The sequence below is a fragment of the Uranotaenia lowii genome, chromosome 2, assembly GCF_029784155.1.
Source record: "Uranotaenia lowii strain MFRU-FL chromosome 2, ASM2978415v1, whole genome shotgun sequence".
Taxonomy (NCBI): domain Eukaryota; kingdom Metazoa; phylum Arthropoda; class Insecta; order Diptera; family Culicidae; genus Uranotaenia; species Uranotaenia lowii.
Window position 1 is genome coordinate 697,440 of NC_073692.1, and position 10,712 is coordinate 708,151.

A 10,712-nucleotide genomic window follows, 5' to 3' on the forward strand; every position below is an offset into this window, starting at 1 on the left:
TTAAATATTTGTCTTAATTGACATTTTTAATTAAGTTTTGTAGTTTTTGTACCTTTTGTAATTTTTGTAAATTTGTCATGATAACCGTATTTCTATTTTTGTAGATTTTGTAATTTTTTAGATTTTGTTATTTTTGTCTTTTACTTATCTCGGTCTTAACGATTCATTTCAGAAGTTTTGGCCTTTATCAAATTTTTATCTGGTTATTATTTTATTCATTCTTGTGTCATTCTGGTAAAAATTGTAGTCTTTTCGACATTTTGTAATTTTTTCAGAGGCTGGGTCATTCGGCCGAAAGTCATGAGGCCGAAAGCCATTCGGCCGAAGGTCATTCGGCCGATGGACGTTAGGCCGAATGGGCTATCTGGCCGAATAGGCCACTAGGCCGAATGGGTTATTCGGCCGACGGTTATATAGCCGAAGGTTGTTACTCCGAAAGGACGCAAGGCCGAAAGGATGTTCGGCCGAATGGTCACTAAGCCGAATGGTCATAAGGCCGAATGGTTACTAGGCCGAATAGTCATTATGCCGAACGGTCATTTGACGGAATGGTCATTAGGCCGAATGGTCATTTGGCCGAATGGTCATTTGGCCGAATGGTCATTAGACCGAGTTGTGGCAAGGCCGAATGGTCATAATGCTGAATGGATGCTAGAAGGTCGTTAGGCCGAAAGGTCGCAAGGCCGAATGTTCGTAAGGCCGAATGGATGATAGGCCGAAATGTCATTAGGCCGAAAGATCATTAGGCTGAAAGGTCATTAGGCCGAATGGTCGTCAGGCCAAATGGTCGTAAGGGTAAATGTATGCTAGGCCGAAAGGTCGTTAGGCCAAATGGTCGTTAGGCCGAAAGATCATAAGGCTGAATGATCTTCATGAATGGTAGCTCAATACGAAACCTTTTACACTTGTCTGCATGCTAGGCCGAATGGTCGTTAGACCGAATGGCTGTTAGGCCGAATGGCTGTTAGGCCGAATGGCTGTTAGGCCGAATGGCTGTTAGGCCGAATGTACGATAGGCCGAATGTTCATTAGGCCGAATGGCCACTAGGCCGAATGGTCGCAAAGCCGAATGGTTGAATCCAGCCGTGCATTCGGCTTGATGACCATTCGGCCTGATGACTTTTCGGCCTAACGACCATGTGGCCGTTGTGTAAAAATGCGATAATATTTCTTATAAGCCTAGCATAAATTCGGCTCAACGACCATTCCGCCGAACAACCATTCAGCCTTACGACCTTCTAGCATCCATTCGGCCTTACGACCATTCATCATTACGACCATTCGGCCTAGTGACCATACGGCCTAACGACGTTTCGGCCAAGCATCCATTCGCCCTTTTGACCATTTTCCCCGACGACCCTTCGGCCTAACGATTTTTCGGCCTAGCATCCATTCGGCCTTACGAACATTCGGCCTTGCGACCTTTTGGCCTTGCGACCTTTCGGCCTTGGGACCTTTCGGCTTTGCGACCCTTCGGCCTTGCGACCTTTCGGCCTTGCGACCATTCGGCCTTGCGACCTTTGGACCTTGCGACCTTTCGGCCTTGCGACCTTTCGGCCTTGCGACCATTCGGCCAAATGACCATTCGGCCTAATGGCCATTCGGCCTAGTGACCATTCGGCCTATCGTCCATTCGGCCTGATGACAATTCGGCCAAATAACCTTCGGCCTAATGTCCCATTCGGCCTATTGTCCGATTCGGCCGAACATCTGTCGGCCTTTTAACCCATTCGGCCTAGCGACCTTCGGCCGAATGTCCGGCCCCCATTTTTCACTCTATAGTCATTGTTTGTAGTTTTGTCATTTTCGTCGTTTTTGATTTTTTTAAAAATATTTTTGGGTAACGAACTTTTTCAATTGTGTGTTATTTGTGTGTGTGATTTATGTGACTCTTTTAAAAAAAGCATGATAATTTGTGACTTTTGTTCAATACGCAATATAAAGAAAACGTTTCAAAATTTAAAAAAGATAAGATTCTCTGCCAAGGAAGATTATTCCTAATCAGTAATAAAATTATTTTTTTTTGTTTCAGGAACCACCTTTGTGAAAAATTGATGAACAGCTCCAATGAATCTAGTTTAAAGTGCTTTATAAATATGAGGTCAGACAAAAATGACAATTTACCGCAGAGGTTTATACATAATCGTTAGAAGAAATCTACTGAGCTTCTAACTTCAGCTTTTTTCTGAAGCATGTTTTTTCGTTTTTTTTCTCTAAGACTTTGAATAACGGGAAACTGAAGTATTGTCTGAGTATCATAAATGAGTTACATTACGAGGTTTCCAAAACTATAAAAATTATAAAAATTGGTTTAGAAAAAAAGAGATATTGCGGTTTTAGTCAGGAGACATTCCTGTAAGGAACTGTAAGGAATACAAAATTTTGGGATGGATTAGGGTTAAGGCTTAAACGACACGAATGTTCGTTGAATGTGTTAAAAATGAATGAACAAAAAAAAGTAAAATTAAATTGAAGCGCTAAATTAACTTTTTGATAAGTACCTAGCCAAATCGCCTCATTACCAGAAATTTACAAAAAAAACCCTTAGAAAAACGAAAAACAGTGAATTAAAAAAAAAATGACGGAAACAAACATTCAAAATTTTTTAAAGCAATATGTTAGCTACATTTTTTCGGATGTGCCGCTATTAAATCAACTCATTTTCTAAGATCATTCATAGCATTCATAGCATCCATACATTCATAGTTTTAGATTTGATCAACTTCGCTAAAATACTTATGTTTTGATGTCGAATTTTGTGGTGTGTTGAATAAATTTCGAATTTCTACTAATTTATTTTCCTACATTGAAAATCTATAAATTCTCCTAAAATGTTTTCACGTTGAAGGCAAAATACTTTTTCCTTCAAAAAAATTGGCATTCGTAGCACATTTATCCGTTTAAATGTGGATCTTATTTGTCAGAGATTTAATCGTGGAACTCATTTATCACGTCGTAAAAATAAAAAGCAAAATGGCGCGTTTTCTTTTTTTTTCGTTACACATTTTAAACACGCACACACCAGAGCCCTCATCCTTCTCGCTTCGTAGGTTTAGATGCGATATGCATGCAACTCCTCGATTGCACCCTCAATTTTTCAGAAATCGTAAATCCCTCCCAGCAGTGGTGGCGGGCAATGCGAAATAAATGAAACCAGCAACAACAGAAAAAAAGTAATGTTTCGTAAAATGGCACGGGGCGGCGACCCAATCCAGCTGCTGCAGCATTATTCGAAGGGATCTGTACACGGGACGGAACAAACACCCTCTTCCTTGGCCCAGCGATGGGTTTTTGCGATAAAATTCGTCCGGTTGGAAGACGAAAAGCCACTTCTTCTGGCCGCATTTCGTTGGGATGCGATTGTTGTTCTGCGAGGGTTTCAGTAATACCTTCATACGTCCATTTTTTCGAAGGCAGATAGGTGGTTTACATTCGTAGGAACCTAAAGATGTAGGAGAGCGAATTTGCCACCATATTCGAAGGGTGAAGATGGAATGACAGAAAAAAACTTCTGCGATTGAGTGGTTGTTTAATTTTTTTTGGCTATCACTACCTTTAGCATATTATTTTATATCGTTTTGCTGAATAGCTTCAAAAGTGTCAATCAAGCCAATCTTATAATTCTTAGGTAGGTTGTGTTAAAAATAAGCAAAATACGTATGTATCTAGCCTAGAGCAACTATATTTGTAGGTATGTAATTTGAAGCAATATCAAACCTCAAGGACAGGCAAACTAGTAAAAAAGCTTCTTGTAGTATGCAAAATTTATGTATGACTGGAATAAATGTTTGTTTTTAATAAGATCCAAAAACTAAGACTTTATCGATTTTCACCCAAATCGAAAGTTTGTAGAATATTCATATCACCGAAAGGTTGCTTTTAATCAGGCCATATCGCCTTTCGACAATTTTTTGAGACATAACGCTAGCACCATATGTAATTTACGGAAAATTATTTAACCAGTTTCTACGAATGTTTCAAAACACGCAGAAAATAATTTTCAAATTTCATTTTTAGCATAGTAATTTTAGCCTACTTGAACTTTTCTAGGTGTTATCATGTAATCATAATGTTTTTTTTCCTTGTAGGGGAGAGCCCACTGCGACCAGTAGTTGATCTATTGTGGTATTTACCCCGCGTTATTTACTATATGCTTTCAGGTTAACCTGCACTATTGATTGGAGTGACAGTTGATTGCTGACTAAGCATTTTATCCCAATCGGGTCTGATATCAAAGATATATGATATAACCTTCTTAGGGCTGATATGCAACCATATGTCATGTGCGCTTATTAACTTTGCCCCAAGTACTCGCTCTCTCCTATTTAGGAGGGCGCAGCAGTTGCATAGAAGATGCTCTGCAGTTTCTTTTTCGAACCCGCAGAACCGACAGTCATCGTTTTGAATTATGTTTATCCTTTTGAGATGCTGTTTTGTTGGACAATGTCTGGTCAAGAGACCTGTTTAAGTACTTAACTCGTGCTTACTTCAACATGTTCAACATGTTTTTGGAGAGTCGTGCGCTTGGTTCAATGAATCTTTTTGCCTGAGTTGCTCCCTCCGCTGTTTTCCAGTTGGAAACAATAGTGGTGCTTTCCCAGTTCTTGAGCTCCATAGTCAGGGCACTTCTCGATACTCCGCAGAAAGGTTCAGATCCAATCAACAGTCCTTGAGATCCTTCCCTAGCTAGTTGGTCTGCTTCTTCGTTCCCTAGGATACCGCAGTGGCCTGGTACCCAGAATAAAGATACTCTGTTCCTCTAAGGAACCATAATATGGCAAAGTTTCTTAGTGCAACTATACACTCCCAAACTAGTTTGGAGTAACATGTGAACGTACTTAGTGCTTGAAGAGCAGCCTGGCTGTCATAGAATATGCAGATACTTGTGTACCTGTACCCCCTTTTCAAACAGGCTAAAGTGCGTTCTAGAATTGCTTGAATTTCGGCTTGGAATACTGTTGGCCAGTTTCCCATAGGAATTGAGATCCTTAGTCTAGGTCCGAACACCCCTGCCCCAGTTCTATTATCCATTTTTGACCACTCAGTGAAAATATGATCGATCTGGGAGGAACCGCAGTTCCACCCATCATAATGTTGATATAGAGAACATTTTTTTTGTTTCCTCTTGATGGGAAAAACCCGATAATTCAAATATGCTAAAATAAATCTGATTTGATAATAAGGGGTAAAATTCTAACTCTTTGTTATTTTCAAAAAATTCTTATTGAAATTGTTTCTTGTAGGGTTGTGTAAAGTAGAGGAGTTAAAGATCAAAGCCAAAAAAAATTTCAAAAAAAAAAAAAAAAAAACAATTCATTAGTTTTTAGGTCGACAATCAAGGACTTCCGAGGTGATTGTGCAAAATTATTTTTACCATGTCCTTTTGCATCGTAAATATCTCAAAAAACACGTTAACTTAAACATCTAAAACAATATGCAAGTTAGTCCTTTTCATAATCAACAAAAATTTTCACATCCAAACCCTAGGAATGTAGCTATCACCGAAACGAAGTGTCCGGATTTTAAATGGTCTTAGCTTTAGTTGTTGTACTGAGAAACTAATGACAGCGTCTTGATCTATAAGGTTTGTTTATCTAGTGGTGAAAATTTCGTCAGGATTGGTACACGGGTGGAAAAGTGATCCAAGATGGAACGCGGGAAGGGAGAAATAATTCTGCACAACCACGTTGAAAATCCAACAAGGTCAAGAGAAATAACTTTGCCTGCAAGTTGATGATATGACAAGACCAATAGTAGGTATATTTGACCATTGTTAGGGTAACGGACCTATTTTGGGCCGCTTTGGGAAGTGACTGTACTATTTTATGAAATAAAAAAGTACATGTTAAAATTTTTGACTGCTTTATCCGTTCATTACGAAGATCAAGGCTTATTCTATAGAAACGTATTGTCGTTTCTTGTAATGTAACAAAATTTGAGCCAAAAAACGCATTTTTTCGATCATTACTCTGGTCGGTATTTTGGATCACCAGGTTTCTATTTTGGACCACCTTCTGGACCTATTTTGGACCACCCTTAACTAGTTAAGTTTTTTTTCTCAAAGTTTTGCTATATTTACGACAGCGATTGATGCGCAATTATGTTAATAATTCAGTTAATCTTGTCTTTTCTTATTCTTGTAGTCAAGTTTTGTTTGTTCGATGAGAATAGAGTAAAAACAGAAAAACTCCTCCGTTATAAATTGTGTTTCGAATGTTTTGAAAATTCTGACAGCAATCTTCACTGCAATCTCGACGAAATTTATTCTAAAGTGTTAAATACTGGTCAGTAGGCTTATCTTTAGGATCAATTTTCATAACGCAAATCTCCTTCAGGCGATCCCATGATAACTTAAGAAAGTCTGACATCATTAACTCTGTGACACCAATTGATGCATTTTGACTTCCTAAACCTTAGTGGATTTGGTTTGGCTTCAGTTCTGTAGAAAACATAGATTCAAAACGATGCGAGAATTATGCTATCTTTTTAACCATCTAAAAGCAGGATTTATTTGCATAAACACAGGGGCTGAAAAACAAGATTTTTAGTACTTTTTCGCTTGAAATTTTCACACATTTCAACAATTTTTTCTCAAGTGTTGAAACATACAAGGTATAGTTGAATATAATTTTTGTTAAATTTGTTATAATATTAACTGAGGTATTTCAACTGTAACAGAAATTAAACTCCTTGCATATTTGCCGATTTGTTGTCGTTTTTTTCCAAACTCCTCCTTCAGACGGGTTTTGTATTTCGTCTCTTCTACCTAACCAAGTTTTTTTTTCGAAAATCAATCATGAATGGTTGTAAATTTTAGACTAAACTGTCAATCATTTTTCATGACGCATAAAAAATAATGACATACTAAAAAATTAGTGCATTTCCAGTTTTTTCATGTTTTTATGCTTCTTTAAGCGGTAGCTTTTGACAACTGCTTATCAAACAGTTGCCATTAGCGTGGATTCTTAGATTAACGTGGTTTAAGCATAGTGCAGAAAAGGTAAGTGAAAAAAATGATTGGCTTGGTTTTATGCCGATTGAAGTGAACTCCGTCTAAAAACGAGTTTGGGCGTTAGCGAAATGATTAAATAAAATAATGCCAAAATTCCAAATATTGTTCATGATAAGTGATTGAAATAGTGTGCATAATTCTTTCATACAGTCGTACAACGTCTTATTACGCTCATGAAAATTTCCGACCTATTTCCGACATGGGTCTAATTGCTATTAAAACCAGTTTTTTGGTTTTTCGAGCTTGCAAACTAGTTTTGAAGTGTTTATCTGTGAACATGTTTGTAATTCGTCACAGCTAAGCAGAAAACCTCTTGAAAGTTGACTCCAATAATGGCACGTCCTCCTTAAATAACCTTGATTTGGTCCAACAACGAAAAATCAGAACTGCATTTTCAATTTTCTCTCCCTTATCAGCTCTGGCCTGATGATTTAGCTAACTGCCACTACAAGCGGTATATTTTGGAATGGTACCAGTAGAATAATATCGATGTTTTTGAAAAAGTATTAATCCACATTAAACTGTCCACAGTATTCGACGAAAAGTTCTAAAATTCATCAAAATAGAAAAGAATTTCGATTTGTTTTTTCCCTCAAATATGAAAATTAGTTAAGTTAGCTTAGCTTGATTGGCTACTCACATACACCTTTAATCATTGAATCTGAAATGCTTTGTCCATACTTTTCAAAAAAAAATTTTCGTCATTACATAGGTCATATTTTTTCAGTAGATCACTATATTTGAGATATCATTACAACTAATGCCTTTCAACTTCCACAACTGCAAGCTTGATTGACCGTGGTCAAGTGAAAGGTGTTTGGGATTAGCAGCGAAAACACACTGCACGAAACTGAGGCTCTCTCTTTGTATGCCAATAACGGCGCCGGCCACGTCCCAGTAGTAAAGGGGTAGATTAAAAAAGAGAGATGGATGAAAAATCTATTTAAATATAAAATTTCAACAAAAAACATATTTTTGTAAATTTTGAAAGTTATTTCCTCATGAGGAATAGGAAATTGTATGCGACCCGATACTGAAGCTATGATCATTTAGTATCCGGACACTTCTATTCGGTGATAGCTACGTTACTAAAGCTCGGATATGCAAAACTTTAACAAAATTGTGTTGGTTATAAAAAAGACTATCTTGCCTATTTTTTCAGATTTTTAAGTTAACTTGTGTTTGAAATATTTACGATGCAAAAAGACGTGGTAAAAATAATTTTGCACAATCGCCTCTAGAATTCTTCATTGTTGACTTGAAAACTGATAAACCGTTGATTTTTTCTGATTTTTATTTTGGCCCAAATAGTTAAGAAGTATGATGCTCACGAAGTTCAAACCAAGCATCGGAGTGGAACCCTTGATCTCAACTATGGTAAAAAGTCTATGGTGATTGGGGATTACTGAATGCAGACTCCTTAACTATGCAGTAAGTCAATTTCCAGCAGGCAAAAAGTATTGCCTGACTAGTATACACCTGGGGGAGGAAGACTGAAATTCGCTGTATCGTTTTCTGTATCGTTTTTTTACTGTTCGGCGAAAAGCCAGCAATTGTTGAGAAGATTTGTTATTTTAACTATAGATGATTAGTTTTGTGTAGCGAGTCATGTAACTCAGTTGTTTAGGTCCTAAATTTAAGTCTTCTGAATAAATTGTTGCAGATTAAAAAGTAAACATCGAAATCGAATACAACAGCTAGATTATCCAATACCAGTCTGTCAACTCTGTCGTAAATATAAACTTTAAACTATATGCAAATGACTACCCGAAATCTACATCTGTTATTTAAGCTATTGTTAGAACAACCATTAATCAAACAATTTATATTTATCAGCTTCAAAAACTTCAACGAAATTTTAGCGACTCAATACGCCTGATCATGCAAGAATTTGCCAGAGCAACACAAAACCTAATTAAATCATTGTTTCATGCAAAACAAGTGCTTTTCAGCATCAAAAAAGTTTTATTGAAATTCACTAAATAAGAAAGTAAAATTTTGAACCTTCGCACTGGTCGGTAGATTGAAGAGAGAAATTTGACGTTTGACAGATTTTTTTTTTATTCAGTCTTCCTCCCCCAGGTATACACCAAGTAAATAGCTAATACTGAGCAGTTGCATAGATAGCAATCTGTGCAACCGGGTTTTACGCAATTTTACAGATCTGTTTTGATGGACAAAGAAATTAATGAAAAAACCGAATTTGAGAGGTCAAATTCTTCGAGATGCCTACTCATGAAAGGGCGCCAACCAGATTCCAATTGATTTTTCCAGGTGAATTTATGTGAAATATTATGATTATGCAAAGGTTTTGCTTCTGTGGTAAAAATAATAGATCAAAACATGATTGAAAAAAGTTATAACAACGATAATTTTTTAAATATATTTTTACATTAAATATTTTATTAACACCTTCATTTCCTTCATAGAAAGTTTTTCGATCAAATGAAAAGTTTTAAAACACACACGTTCGTAACTGCCCGGATTCTAAATGATGATAGTCTTAAGTGGTACAAGCCTTATAGAAAGAACAACATGTTTTTTGAAAATTACTGATCTATGAGGATTAGACGTTCAATTATTATTGAAATTTATTGAATTACATTTCTTTATTCCATGCATATTTTTGAATTTTTTTTTCCATAATTTGAGTTTATTCTCGAAGTCCTGATTCCCTCCTTCCTCCTGATCCTAAAAACAGTGAAAAAATTTTTTTTTTAAATTTGTTATTCCGTGTAAGATCGTTACATTGGTTGCTGAGCGAGGTTATCAAAATCACAATAGAATCAACAGTTTCAAAGATTTTTAACAAATTTTGTCAAAGTTTAAGTTTGCAATCTTGATTCTAGAATTTCTTTTACAGATTTCATGGATTTTTTTTTATTAGTTATCGATGATTGATATGACTTTTTGATGACATACTTCTATTATGTAAAATAGCATCACGGATAACCGTCACAGACTTCATGAGGCAAATCACCAAATTGCAGATATTGTTTTTTTTTAAGAACTCAGAGTATTGTTGCTGAGTCATGACGATAAGAAATATAAAATCGTTTTCTCAGGCTTTACAATTAAATGAGGAAATAATATCCGCCAATATTCAAGTACAAAAGTATTTCACTATTCAATGGTTTAATTTTCTTGCCAGTACTTGAGTGTCAACGGAACGAGCGATTTTTACTGGATTTGATGGTTAAGTTTTCAAAAGAAAATCTGCTAAGCATATTTTTTAGAAGTATTTTAAAGTGGTAATGTAAAAAATAAAAAAAAAGAGATCTGAATACAAAAATCTTCAATTTTACTTTTTTGAAAATTATATGTCTTTAAAGAACACAATAAATGTTTAAATTACTAGAAAAAAGGTTTGTTATCTGAATGATTGAGGGAAAAATGCTAAAAACAAACAAGTGCAGTGCATATTTGATAAAATCAGTCACATATCAATTATTCTTGTTTAGTATGGACTTGTATTTCATAATAATGTTTTATGATAACGTACTTTAGGAAGTTGAGAATTAAATTCCTGCCTGCGACCCGCATCAAAATAATTCGAAAGCGGCTCGCGGGCCTCTGTTGATTTTCCCTGACTTAGAATTTTCTTTTCATAGTAAGGAATAATTATCAAAAGTTTTTAAATTTATTCCGAATTTCTATTCAAATTTATTTTCTGTATCATGATTCTGTTTACTGGATTTTG